Source organism: Rattus rattus, chromosome 10, assembly GCF_011064425.1.
Source record: "Rattus rattus isolate New Zealand chromosome 10, Rrattus_CSIRO_v1, whole genome shotgun sequence".
In the NCBI taxonomy this organism is placed as follows: Eukaryota; Metazoa; Chordata; class Mammalia; order Rodentia; family Muridae; genus Rattus; species Rattus rattus.
Window position 1 is genome coordinate 92,112,825 of NC_046163.1, and position 15,754 is coordinate 92,128,578.

Sequence of the window (15,754 nt, forward strand, 5' to 3'; positions counted from 1 at the left end):
AATTTTTCCCTGTGCCAATGTGTTTGAGACTCTTCCAAACTTTTCCTTTTATTAGTTTGAGTGTATCTGGTTTGATGTGCAGGTCCTTGATCAACTTGCACTTAAACTTTGTACATGGTGATAAGAATGGATCAATTTGCATTCTTCTACATGCTGACCTCCAGTTAAAACAGCACCATTTGTTGAAAATGCTATCTTTCTTCCACTGGATGGTTTTAGCTCCGTTGTCAAAGATCAACTGACAATAGGTGTATGGGTCCATTTCTGTGTCTTTAACTCTGTTCCACTGATCTATCTACCTGTCTCTGTAACAATACCCTACAACTTTTGTGACTATTGCTCTATAATACTGCTTGAACTCAGGGATGGTGATTCCCCCAGAAGTTGTTTTATTGTTGAGTATAGTTTTCGCTAGTCTGGGTGTCTTATTATTCCAAATGAATTTGCAAATTGTTCTTCCTATCTCTATAAAGAATTGAGTAGTAATTCTGATGGAGAATACATTGAATCTGTGGATTGCTTTTGGCAAAATTGCCATCTTTCCTATATTAATCCTGCTAATTTGTGAACATAGAAGATTTTTCCATTTTCTGAGATCTTCCTCAATTTCTTTTTTTAGAGACTTAAAGTTCTTGTCATACAGATCTTTCACTTGCTTGGTTAATGTCATACCAGATATTTTATATTACTTGAGACTATTGTGAAGGGTGTCATTTCCCTAATTTCCTTCTCAGCCCATTTATCCTTTGAGTAGAGGAAGGCTACTGATTTCTTTGAGTTAATTTTATACCCCGACACTTTGCTGAAGTTGTTTATCAGGTTAAGTTGTTCTCTGGTGTAACTTTCGTGGTCACTTAAGTACACTATCATATCATCTGCATATAGTGATATTTTGATTTCTTCCATTCCTAATTGTATCCCTTTGACCTCCTTTCACTTTCTGATTGCTCTGGCTAGGACTTTGAGTACTATATTGAATAAGTAGGGAGAGAGTGGGCATCCTTGTCTAGTCGCTGATTTTAGTGGGATTGCTTCAAGTTTCTCTCCATTAATTTGATGTTAGCTACTGGTTTGCTGTGTATTGCTTTTATTTTGTTTATATGTGGTCCTTGTATGTTTATATATGGGCCTTGTATTCCTGTTCTTTCCAGGACTTTTATCATGAAGGGGTGTTGAATTTTGTCAAATGCTTACTCAGTATCTAATGAAATGATCGTGTGGTTTTTAATCTTTGAGTTTGTTTATATAATAGATTACATTGATGGATTTTTTGTATATTAAACCATCCCTACACCTGGGATGAAGCCTACTTGATCATGATGGATGATTGTTTTGATGTGTTCTTGGATTTGGTTTGCAAGAATTTTATTGAGTGCTTTTGCGCCAATATTCATAAGGGAAATTGATCGTAAGTTCTCTTTCTTTATTGGGTCTTTGTGTGGTTTCGGTATAAGAGTAATTTTGGCTTTATAGAGGGAATTTGGTAGTGCTCCATCTGTTTCTATTTGTTGAGTAGTTTGGCCAGTATTGGTATGAGGTCTTCTATGAAGGTCTGATAGAATTCTGCACTAAACCTATCTGGTACTGGGCTCTTAACCAACCTTTTTAAAAACACAAAGACAAAACCTTTCTCCCCAAAAGCATGTTCTTTAGTCTGTAACCAGAAAGCTTGTATATTTCACTCTCTCCCAGAGAAATATTATAACCATCAGACTCAAAATCATACCCATTGTCAAAATTAAAACAATTTAAGACATTGAAGTAAACTAAACAAACTTGTATGAGCCTGTTAGTCCTTTTTAATCTGTCATGTCAAGAAATCAACTCAAAAGTCTCATGGTGCTCACGTTATGAGATTATGTGCCTCTTGCTATGGTAATTTTTTAAAATGATGGGCCATGTGACCCTAGTGGTGAAATTCATAAAACAATATAATCACACTTTTATTAATACCAATACCAATAAGAAGTAAGCAACTTGTCATACCAGGACTTTAGCCCAATACACATCTATCTCTTAAGCTTCCCACCTGGAGCATTAGAAATTTATTTGTTCATGACTTCTATAATATATGTCTGTATTCACTGCCTTGTGCACAGACTTCTTTTTTTATAATAACTTTTATAACTGGAAATATCACCAGTCTCTACTTGGAGTCAGTGACTAATAGGCAGCTTGTCTAATGAGGATCTAACTAAAAATTCCTGTGCACACCATGTTAAGAGAATATGGGTATCCTGAAAGACTTAATAAAACATTGTATCTTTATACCATCTTTAAAACTAATAAGCCAAATTTAAAAAATTTTCCAGACAACTTCTGTTAAAAAAAAAAGCAGGCAGCTTCTAATCTCTAATTCTCTGTGTTCAGGGTAGCCTAAACTGTTCACAGTAGGGAACCTAGAGCTTGCAATCAGACTTCCTCTGTGTTTTTTGTTTGCAACATCATATGACTCAACATGGTGCTGACATCCTCTTATTTAGGAATTAAAGCTTTCTTAGGTTAAAAATCTTCATTTTTAGTAAATATTTTCCTCAAGTTGGGGACCAGATGTTTCTTTTCAAATTCCATGTATTTTCACTTGAGATTCATTAAACCAGATGGACCTTGATCTTGGTGAACATTAGGCCAGACAGAGCATTATGACAAAGGAAGCATGCACATGAATAGTTTGAGTGAGACATCATGAGATGAGCTCATTAGCAGAGAGTCATCAGACACATAACAGCACAGAACATAAGCCCTTTAAGCTTGGAAAAACAAGAAAATTTTCTAACTTTCATAGATTTCTGGGGAGGCCAGTACAGCGTTCCACATACTGTGCTTACACTGGTCCATGCAAGTGGCAACAGCTTCTGATTTAGAAGGAACAACTAATTATAATACAATCCTTAGTTTATAAGAGAAAGGTATGGACTCAGATACTAGATAAGATGTTAAACTTATCTTGAAGTTGCAAATGAGAATGATAATCCTCCTTACCCTTCTGTTCTCTGATGTGTCAATGTCCACAACAGGGCTGTCAGTTCTTTCTAGGGATAAACAGACTATAGGACATGTATCTTACTGTCTGAAAAAGAAAAAAAAAAGAAAAAAGAAAAAGAAAGGCAACTAGAGACTCTCACAGAAAACCACTTTTTTAAGGTGTAGTAAATACAATTATTAAAAATATAGTAGGAAACTCAGTAATTTAGAAAAGTAAGACTGGTATCAAATTGAAACAAAAAATGAAAATTATTTAGAAGTAAACTCAAAACCACACTATATATTTCACATGAAATAGATTTCTGTGCTGAAATTTTGGCAAAGATGCTCAGAGTGCTTGCCTGTCATGCACTAGGCCTTGTCTTTCACCTTTACGACCACGGAAATCAGAAGTAATGGTGACATCCATCATCTCAGTTCTTGAGGTAGAAGCTGGATGATTAGGAGTTCAAGATTACACTTATCAACAAGATGAGTTGGAAGCCCGCCTGCACTACTTGACACTGTATTCCAAGGACAAAAAGAAAAGGAAAAGTTCTGATTTAGAAGGAACAACTAATTATAATACAATCCTTAGTTTATAAGAGAAAGGTAGTGAGATGGCTAATCTTCTTTACTTAGGTAGTATTAATTTAGACATCTACACCTAAACACATCATACAAACTAGTAGAGAGCATTGTGCAAACACTGAAGTATTCTTTCTGGGAGGATGGGTACAACAGAAGTAAGTCTTTCTAAAGATCCAGAAGTTCACTGGTTAAGTATCACAAAAGCCAACACACAGGCAGGGTAACAAAAAGCATTGAATACTTAGAACTTGTATGCTTTCAAAGTGCATTTACAGTTAAACATTTTCAGGTCTGTTGAAAGCTGCGATGCTCATTTCTTTATGTTTAAGTCAGATTTTCCTTAATTGTTTGATCCAATGCTATAATAGAGTAACAGTGTGGAGTTTGTACACTTTTTAAAATTTGAGACACTTAGTAAATTAGATGAAAAGGACTGTCTTTGCAAACCATAACTTATAAAAACTGAAGCAGAAAAGGATCACACCCCTCTCTCTTATTTTATATACAGATAACAATAGTGAAAATTTCCTTTTTTCTATTCTTTCTTTTTTTCTTTTTTCTTTTAATTACAGAATTAAACTCCTATTGGGATAAGGGTTCTACCTAAGTCTGATTTTAAAATATATTTATTAGTGTATATTAGTATACACAGTAATGTGCTTCTTTATGAATCATATTTTCATGTATGTATCTATATAATATAGGATGATAATTTTTTTCTAGTTATCATCTCTGGCATGCCCCCTTGAATCCTGAACCATCCCTATTTAAAGTAGTACCATTCCTCTTGTGTCTGTAATTTTTTTATATCGGATTTTATTAGGGTATTCTTAGTCAAATTTGAGAGTATTTCCTAAAGCTTACTCATTTTATCAGTGCCTATTACACTGGAAAAACATTTTCTTTTCTCTCCATACAAAATGATACCTGTATGGAATTCCTCAGGAAGTGGTGGGTTTCAAGTCTGACCCACATTTTATAACTTATACTTTGAAAGGATTTTGTCTGGTTCCTGTATGTTACTAACATTCTAAACTATTAGTGACACATCTATATACTGATATCCTGAAATCTTCTTAATATAGTGTCTTGTCTCTTAGGTATGCATAGTTTACAGAATGTCATTTACACTATTTTCTGAGTGTATTCCCTCAAATTTATATTTTTGTCTTGACTTTTCAAATGTTATACCACATCCAAATTCCCCTTCTACAAACCCCTTATTCCCTCCAACTTCCATTGCCTCTATGAGAGTGCTCCTTCATACAGCAAACCATTCCTGCCTTAGCACCCTAGCATTCTACTACCCTGGGTCATTGAGCCTCCACAGGATTAAGGTGCTCCCCTCCCAGTGATAAACTATAAAGCAATTCTCTTCTACATATCTAGCTAAAGCCATGCGTCCCCCCAACATGTACTCTTTGGTTGGTGGTCTGGTTAATTGACATTGTTATTCTTTCTATGGTGTTGAAAATCCCTCCAGCTCCTTCAGTCCTTGCCATAGCTTCTCCATTAGGGTGCTTGTGCTCAATCCAATGTTTGACTGCCTGCACCCATGTTTGAATTGGTCAGGCTTTGACAGAGCCTCTCAGGGGACAGCTATACCAGCCTCTTGTCAGCAAGTACTTTTTGGCATCAAAAATAGTGTCTGAGTTTGGTGTCTGCATATGGGATGGATCCCTAGGTGGCACAGTCTCTGGGTCTCTTTTCCTTCATTCTCTGCTCCACTCTTTGTCCCTGTAATTCTTTAGACAGGAGGAAATTGAGATTAATATTTTTAAGCTGGGTAGGTGGCCCTATCCCTTAACTAGGGACGTTGACTATGCATTGGATATGGTTGTATTTCACCTGTTTTAGGGTATTTCAGGTAATGTCCTCTCTGTTGGATCCTGGGAATGAGTTCAGTCCCTGGCATCTGGGACATTCTAGTGATTACCCACATTCCCCTGCCCCTCTGCTACTCTTCTCTTTAAATTCCTGACCCTCAATACTTCTCCCCATTCTCCACCCTTATTAGAACTGTTCCCGCTTACCCTCCTCTTCTCACCCTCTCAGATCCCTCTCTCCCTTTACTTCCCGAGATTATTTTCTTCCTCCATCTGAGTAGGACTGTAGGATCCACACTTTGTTGTGGTCATTTTTCTTCCTGGGTTTCGTACAGAATGTGAATTGTGTAATGGGTATTCTGAGTTACGTTTTGGCTAAAATCCACTTATTAGTGAGTATGTACTATGTGAGTACTTTTGTTACTGGGTTACCACCCTCAGGATGATATTTTAAAGTTCCACACATTTCAAGAAGTCATTGTTTTTAATAGCTGAGTAGTACTCCATTGTGTAAATGTACCACATTTTCTATATACATTCTTCTGTTGAATGACTTCTGTGTTTTTTCTAGCTTCAGACTATTGTAAAACAAGGCTGTTGTGAACATAGTGGAAGATGTTCTTTTTATATGTTGGAGCATCTTTTGTGTATATACCCAAAAGTAGTATAGATGGGACCTTAGGTAAATTTATTTTCAATTTTCTGAGGAACTGCCAGACTGATTTCTTCAGTGGTTGTACCGGCTTGCAATCCACCCTCAATGGAAGAGTCTTCCTCTTTCTCCACATTCTTACCAGCATTTGCTGTCACCTGAGATTTTTATCTTAGCCATTCTGATTGGTGTGAGGTAGAATCTCAGCGTTGTTTTGATTTGCATTTCTCTAATTACTAATAATGTTGAATATTTCTTTAAATGCTTCATCCATTCGAGATTCATCAGTTGAGAATTTTTTGTTTAGCTCTGTATTACTATTTTCAATAGGGTTATTTGAGTCTCTGGGGTATAACGACCGTGACTTGTTTGTATAGATTGGATATTAGCCTACTATCAGACATAGGGTTGGTAAAGACCTTTTCCCAATCGGGGGTTTGCCACTTTTTCCTATTGACAGTGTGTTTCACCTTAAGGAAGTTTTCAATTTTATGAGGTCCCATTCATCAATTCTTGATCTTATAGCATAAGCCATTGGTGTTCTGTTCAGAAAATTGTCCCCTGTGCCAAAGTTTTTGAAGTTCTTTCCCCCTTTGTCTTCTTGTATATTCATCATATCAGGCCTTTTGTGGAAGTCCTTATCCACTTAGACTTAAATTTTGTACAATGAGATGACAATGGGTCAATTTGCATTCTTCTAAATGCAGATCATCAGTTGAACCAGCACTATTTTTAATATACTGTCTCCTTTCCCCTAGATGGTTTTGGCTTCTTTATCAATGATCAGGTGAACATAGTTGTGTGGGTTTATTTCTGGGACTTCAATTCCATTAATCTACCTGCCTGTATCTGTACTAATACCATAAACTTTTTATTCCAATTTCTCTGTTAATGCTTCTGGTGCATGAACATGGATAATCTTTCCATCATCCATGGTCTTCAATTTCTTTTTTCAGAGACTTGAAGTTCATGTAATACAGATCTTTCACTTGCTTGTTTTCCAATCACACCAAGATATTTCATGTTATATGTGACTATCATAAAGGATGTCATTTCACTATTTTTTCTTAACCAACTTATCCTTTGAGTAGAGGAAGTCTACTGATTTGTTTGAGTTAATTTTGTGTCAAGTCACTTGCTAAAGTTGTTTACTGGCTATAGGAGCTTTTTCTTGGATATTTTTGTGGGGGTCACTTATGTATACCATTCTTTCATCCAGAAACAGTGATATCTTAAATTCTTCCTTTCTATTTTGTATTGCTTTGATCTTCTTTTGTTACATAATTACTCTGGCTAAAAGTTCAAGTACTATATTCAATAGATATCAGGACTATGGATAGTCTTGTCTTGTCCCTGATTTTAGTGGGGTTGCTTCAAGTTTCTTTCCATTAAGTTTGATGTTGGCTATTGGCTTGCTGTGTATTGTTTTTATTATATATAGGTATGTATCTTGAATTCTTATTTTTTCCAATACTTTTAGAATGAAGCAGTGTTTTATTTTGTTAAATGATTTTTCAACATTTGAGATGGTCATTTTTTTGAGTTTCTATATATAGTGGATTACCATGACGAATTTCCATATATTGAACAATCCCTGTTTCTCTGCTTCTCTGGGATGAAGCCTACTTGATCATGGTGAATGATCATTTTGATATGTTTTTGGGTTCTGTTTGCAAGAATTTTATTGAGTATATTTGCATCAATATTGATGAGGGAAATTTGTCTGAAGTATTCTTCTTTGTTGAGTCTTTGTGTGGTTTAGGTATCAGTGTAACTGTGTCTTCATAGAATATATTGGGAAGTGCTCTTCTGTTTCCAGTTCATGAAATAGTTTGAGAAGTATAGATATTAGTTATTCTTTGAAACTTTAGTAAAATTATGCATTAACACCATCTGGTTATGAGAATATTTTGGTTGGGAGACTTTTAATGCCTCCTTAGGGTTTATGGGACTCTTTAGATGGTTTATCAGATCCTGATTTAACTTGGTACCTGGTGTCTGTCTAGAAAATCATCCATTTCACCTATATATTCCAGTTATGTAGAGTATAGGCTTCTTTAGTAGGATCAGTTATATGTTTTTAATTTCTGTTATTTTTTGATTTTCATTTCTTATTTCTCAATTTGGATACTGTCTCTGTGGTCTCTGGTTAGTCTCGCTAAGGGTTTATTTATCCTATTGTTTTTCTCAAAGAACCAGCTCCTTGTTTTGTTCATTCTTTGTATAGTTCTCTTTGTATCTACTTGGTTGATTTCAGTCCTGAGTTTGATTGTTTCCTGCTGTCTAGTCTTCTTGGGGGAATTTGCTTCTTTTTGTTCTAGAGCTTTCAGATATGCTGTTAAGCTGCTAGGGTATGCTCTTTCCAAGTTCTTTATAGAAGCACTCAGGGCTTCCTCTTACCACTGCTTTCATTGTATTGCATATGTTTCTGTATGTTGTGCCTTCATTTTCATTGAATTTTAAACTCTTTAATTTCATTCTTTATTTCTTCTTGGACAAAGATATCATTCAGTAAAGAGTTTTCACCTTTCATGTGTATGTGGACATTGTTTTGTTTTTCTTGTTGTTCAAGACCAGCTTTAGTCCATGATAATCTTATAGGATTTGTAGGATTACTTCAGTTTTCTTGTATTTGTTGATGCTTGTCTTATGGCTGACTATATGGTCAATTTTGGAAAAGGTACTGTGAGGTACTGAGAAGAAGGTATATCCTTTTAGGGTGAAATATTCTGTTAGGTCCACTTGGTTCATATGTTCTGTTAGTTTCACTGTGTCTCTGCTTAGTTTCTCTTTACCTATTTTATATTTTGAAACTTAAATGCCAGTAAGATATGGATAAGATGGGGATTTTATAATGCAAGTTATTGGTATATCTTATTTTCCATAGTAAAAAAGAACATTTATATTATTTAGAAATTAGTCACTTTTCAGCACTTTGTTATAGTAATAGAAGAAAATAAAAATATATGTTTTGCTATTTACTTGTGTCTTTCAATTTAAGATCTTTTCCTAGGTGTTGAATATTTAGTTCAATGTTTGACCTGTTTTTTATGAGTCAAAAAGCCTCCCACATATAACTTGGCTCAATAATAGAAAAATATAAATACACATTTCCAGGAAATACAATTATTTCTTGGTGATAACTTAAATAAAAATATTAATTACTAAGCTTTTTTAAAACATAGATTCACATCAAACAGTACATTGATTATATTCCTCGCTAGAATAAAAACACACAAGCTTTCACTATTATGTAGACAAAAATGGTCTTTCCTTGTTTTCTTTGGCCATGATAAAGTATTCTGTCCCACAGCAAATTAGTGAAGGAAGGGTCTTATTTGGAGTGTGCTTCTAGGTCACAGTCCATCATTGAACCGAGAAAGAGCAGGGATTCAGGAAGCAATTTGGAGGAACACCTTGTGTTGGCTTACTCTCAAACTAATGCTTAATAACTTTCTTATACAGCCTAGATCACCTGGTCAAGGATAATGTTCCTGACAGAAGACTGGACATTTCTAAATCAGTAAAACATTCAAGACAATCTGCCACAGACATACCCACAGGAAGTCAACCTGATCTTGGTTATCCCACAATCTATTTTCCATTATTAGGAGGTACTAGATTACATAAAGTTGACACTTAATGCCCTACAGAACATGCATGGTTTATGTGCCTGATGGTACTAAATACCAATCAAATCCCATGCAAACTTCAAATTGTTAAGGATAGTAATTGATTCTATCGTGTGAAGTATGGATGTGCTCTGTGACATTTTCCTTGATTTGCAGTGTCACAAGATTCAGCACTTTCTCAGCCTAGTTGATTCAGTCAATGGAGTATAACACAAGTAGGAAGAGCATAATATTTCATTTGGTTCTGTTATTAAGACTCCAGGGACTCATAGAAAATCATTATTCAGAGTGAATTCTGAGATCAAAAATGTTCTGGCAGAAACGAAGTCTACAGCCATCACACTGAATTTTTTGTTTGCAGGAATAACCTATCCTCTTTTTTTCCCCTGATGTGGCCAAATTGAAAAAAAAATCTTCAAATTTCTAGGTGTAATATGGGGTTAAAGATTAGCTTAGTTCTATGCTGAAACAGGCAATAGTATAGAAGAGAATGAAAATGAATCTTAGAATTAGTAAAGGATCCTTCTGAAATGGAGTATAATCCACTAGAGAAGAATACTGTGGCATGGGTTAAGGTAAAAGAAGTGGTTACTTGCTGTCTAGCCACTACAATGTATTCATGTCCCAAGAACAGTACTGAGTCTTCCTCTGGGTTGTCTTCTAATTACAAGTAGCAAATCCTGGGTTGACACACTTCATTTACCAAGAACAGTTCACCAGAATTTGGACTAGAGATTCCAAAAAAAGTCAGTGTATTTAGGAACATTACCAAAACTACAGATTTGATAGATTATCAGTTTGCTTTTATTTTGGGTATTGCCTACATTTTGAGTTCCAGGACCTGAATGATATTTGCATCACGGACTTGGAGGAACACTTTGTGCTGAAACATAGTCTCTGCTATGGAATTTAACTGAGCTTCCAAATGGGACACATAATTTTCTAAATAACCCAGATTCATGTCTACTTGACCACCATGTTCCTCAAAGTTTTGCAAAGGTCTGGAGTCTCTTCTATTACCCAAAGGTTTTGTCTGCATGATTCTCATTGTGGTCTCACCACGTCGCAGGGAATTATATCGTCTCTGCACTGGTAGTGGAATAGAATTTATTTTCAGGTTTACATCCACAAGTAGGCAGTTGAGCAAGCAGGGTCCTATAGGGAGAATTACAAACAGAAATATCAATGGCCATAGTCACATGTAGAAGCGTTAATAAGAGAAACTAGGAACATAAAAGTCATTAGATCGATGACTTCTCATATTTCTCTTCTGAAGTTTATTTTAGGTTGTTCTGTTTTACTTTTTTTCCCCAACTGATTGCCATAGAAGGAATAAGTTGCTTGTAGTGGCATATAGAGACTTTAATGTCTCAAAAACAAGAGGTTCAAATCTCCTTAATTATGAAAAACAATCTCTGCTATGGAATTTAACTGAGCTTCCAAAAGGGACAAATAATTTTCTAAATAACCCAGGTTGATGTGTACTTGACCACCATGTTCCTCAAAGTTTTGTCAGAACAATACAAAAGTAATTGAAACAAACACCAAATGATATCACAGTCTCTATCTTGGACATTTGTCTAGCTACTTTTAGGTCATAGTTTTCTTTTACTTCTATGTAGCCACTGGCCACTTCTGGAACTCTGTTTCTCACCCAAGGTAAAAGATACTAGCTATTGTACCATCAGTAAAGGAAATAAGTCTATCAATAAGGAGAGGAAGACATATAATATGGGAAAGTATAGGCAGAAAATGCAAGGTGGTATATTCTACATCTACTTACGAAGATAGAATGATCACTCAGTAAATTTAGAGCTGAGGTTATCCTTGGAACTCAAAGCTAAATATGATGTGTGCCTAGCAATCAATCTCAGCTTGAGTAGTTGAAAATCAGTAGTGCTAGGAAAGAATGATGTAAACTCTTCCAACTAGGTTAGCGTTGTCATTCAGGTGAAGGCAGGTAAAGACAGAACGAGGCCTGTCATTGGATAGAAGGAAGGGTGGGTGAGAGAAAAGTTTGAGGGAAGAGGAGGAGACTGGAAGAGAAGGAGAATGGAGACTATAGGAAGACAAGGAGAAGCCTCGAAGAGAACATGGAGGCTGATGTTAAGATTCCATTCTGTGTATTTACAGGTTGTTATGAATATTCTTAAGGGATGTATGTGTATAAGGCTTTGTATGTTTAGGTGGGTGATTACAGGTTATCAATTGCATCAGAGGTTATTGTGGTGTGTGTTCTTTCTTGTGGAGAACTGAGTTTGGGAGAGTGTTTGGCAGCAGAGACACTGGGTCGCCACAGAGTCAGGATGTGTTCCTGGCAAGATATCTATTAGATATATTGGGGCACTGTGCTGCCAGATCTAATTGGGGTAAAAGATAGCATTCCATATTTGAATATTTTTCTCACCTTCAACCTTGTTTAAAAGAGGTTCTCTTGCTTGGGACTATGCACACAGAGATATCAATTCTCTGCTGCATATATAGCTGAAGCCATGGATCTCTCCATGTATACTCTTTGGTTGGTGGTTTATTACCTGGAAGCTATGGGTGGTCCAATTAGTTGCTACTGTATTGTTCTTCCTATGGGGTTGCAATCATCTTCAGCTTCTTCAGCCTTTCCCCTAACTCTTCCATTGGGGTTTCTGGACTCACACAATTCTCTGCATCTGTATTTCTCAGGTGCTGGTAGAACCTCAGGACACGGCCATAGTAAGATCATGTCAGCAAGCACTTCATGGCATCAGCAGTAGTGTCTGGGTTTGTTGTATGCACGTGGAATGAATTCCTATGTGGGGCAGCCTCTGGATGGCCTTTCCTTCAGAAGGTGCTCCATTTTCCCCCTGTCATTTCTTTAGACAGGAACAATTCTGGGTTAAAATTTTTGAGATGCATCTCCTAGACTGACCCTGTGCCGCAGTACTCCACACTCAAATCCCATCTGGCGAGCTGGTCTCTTCCCAGGGGTGCTGACACACCTAATATCACAGGTGAAATCACCACTGCTACTCCAACACCTGGCCCAAGTGGTACACAGCCTGAGCCCACAGGGCACATAAACTGCAGAACAGCTTAAGAAATGATCCTTCTCCTTATCATCTGCTTTCTGGGGTTGACCCTGTGCCACAACTCTCTTTATGTAAATCCCACTCAGGGAGCACTGGTATTTCAGAAGTTCTCCATACCTAAGGTCACAGGCTTACAGGCTTATGGGAGGGACAAGCAACAGTCAAAGAGAGTAAGACCAGCTAACATCAGGGATAACCAGATGGCAAGAGGCAAGTGCAAGGATTTGACCAACAGAAATTCAGGCTACTTGGCATCATTAGAACCTAGCTCTCCCATCACAGCAAGCCCTGGAAATGCCAAAACACCAGAAAATCAAGATACTGATTTTTAATCACGTCTCATGATGATGACAGAGGAATTTTATAATTCCATTAAAGAAATACAGGAGAATACAGGTATATAGATAGAAATGCACAAAGAAGAAATCCAAAATTTCCTTAAAGGAATAAAGGAAAACAATAAAAAAAGTGAATAAAACCATCCAGGATCTAAAAATGGAAATGGAAACAATAAAGAAATCACAGAGGGAGCCAATCCTGCAGAAAGAAAACTTAGGAAAGAAATCAGTAGTCATAGATGCAAAAGAAAAAATGTCAACATAATACAATAAATATATGAAAGAACCTCAGGCATAGAGGATACCATAGAAGACACTGACAGAAGAGTTAAAGAAAATGCAAAAAGCAAAAAACTACCTTCTCAAAACATTCACAGAATCCAGGAGATGATGGAAAGTCTGAACCTAGCAATAATAGTTAGGAAAAGAGTGAAGATATCCAACTCAAAGGGCCAATAAACATCCTCAACAAAGTATAGAAGAAAACTTCACTAACCTGAAGAAAGAGATGCTAATAAATATACAAGAATCCTACAGATCACCAAACAGATGGGATCAGAAAAGAAATTCTTCCTGTCATATAATAATTAAAACACCAAATGAATAGAATAAAGAAAGAATATTTTAAGTAAGGGAAAGTGGTCAAGCAGCATACAAATGGAGACCCATCACAATTACACCAGATTTCTCAACTGAGGCTCTAAAAACCAGAATATCTTGTGTCAATATCAAAAAGTACTAAGAGAACAAAAAGTGAGCCAAACCTACTCTAACCAGCAAAACTCTCATTAACATATATGGAGAAACCAAGATAGTCTATGATAAAACCAATAATCAATATCTTTCCACCAATCCAGCCCTACAGAGTATAATAAAAGGAAAACTTCAGCAAAAGGTAGGAAACTACACCCAAGAAAAAGCTAGAAACTAATCTCTCAACAAACACAAAAGAAGAGAATGAGACATCATACATATACAATTCCACCTCTATACAAAAATAACAGGAAGCAGCAATCAATGTTCCTTAATGTATATAAACATTAATAGATTCAATTTCCCAATAAAAAGACATAGACTAAAACCTTGGATACTTAAACAGGATGCAGCAGTTTGCAGTATACCAGAAACATACCTCAGTGACAAAGGTAGATACTACATCAAAGTAAAAGGTAACAAATTTTTTTTCAGGAAAAAGATCCCAAGAAACAAATGGGAGTACCAATTCTAGTATCCAATAAAATATACTTTTAATAAAAAGTTATCAAAAAAGTGGGTAAGGACACTATATATTCAACAAAGGAAAAATCTACCAAGAAGAACTCTCAAATCTGAATCTCTTTGGCTGAAATGCAAGGGCACCCACATTTGTAAAAGAAACATTGGTAAATCTCAAAGCAAAATAATAGTAGAAGGGTTGAACATCTCACTCTTATCAATCATGGAAATAGAAACTAAACAGGGACAAAGTAAAACTAGCAGAAGTTATGAACAAAATAGACTTAAAAAGTATCTACAGACCATTTCACACTAAAAGAAAAGAATATAATTTCTTCTGAGCACTGCACAGCATCATCTCCAAAATTGACCATATAATCTAACACAAAACAAATGTCAACCAAAACAAAGAGATTGAAATATTCCCATGCATCCTATCAGATCACCATGGACAAAGAGATTGAAATATCCCCATGCATCCTATCAGATCAACAACAACAAAACCAAGAGAAAGTCCACATACACAAAGAAGCTGAACAACCCTCTACTCAATGATTATTTTGCCTGAGACAGAATAAAAAAAAGAAATTAGTGACTGTATAGAATTTAACAGAAATGAAGGCACAACAGATTAACCAAAGGCACAGAGACTCTATCCAAATAAACAAAATCAGAAATGAAAATGGAGAAATAACAACAGTAACTTAAGAAATTTTAAAAATTATCAAATCCTACTATAAAAGAATATACTCAACAAAACTGGAAAAGGTAGAGGTAATGGGTGATTTTCTAGATAGTTATCAAGTTAAAAAATGTTAAATTAAGATCAATAAACCATCTAAACAGATCTATAACCACTAAGGAAATAGAATCAGTCATTAAAAGTCTCTAAACCAAAATATGCCGAGGCCCAGATCATTTTAGTGCAGAATTATATTAGACCTTCAAAGATGACCTAGTTCTAATACCTCTCAAACTGTTTCATGAATCACAGCACAAGGAATTCTACCTAATACATTCTATGGATCCACAGTTACATTGATACCTAAACCGCACAAAGACCCAACAAAGAAAACATCAGAATAAATTACCTTGTGAATATTAACAAAAAATACCCAATAAAATTCTTGCAAACTGATTCAAAGACTACATCCAAATGATCATTCACCATGATCAAGTAGACTTGATCCCAGAGATTCAGTAATGGTTCAGTATATGGAAATCTATCAAGGTAACCCACTATATAAACACACTAAAAATAACCTTACACATGATCATTTCATTAGATGCTCAAAGGCCTTTGAAAAAATTCAACACCCCTTTATGCTAAAAGTAGTTGAGAGAATATGAATTCATGTTCCATACTTAAATATAATAAAAGTCATATACAGCAAGCTTATAACCAACATCCATCTAAATTGAGAGAAACTTGAAGCAAGCCCTCTAAAATCAGGGGCAAGACAAGGCTACC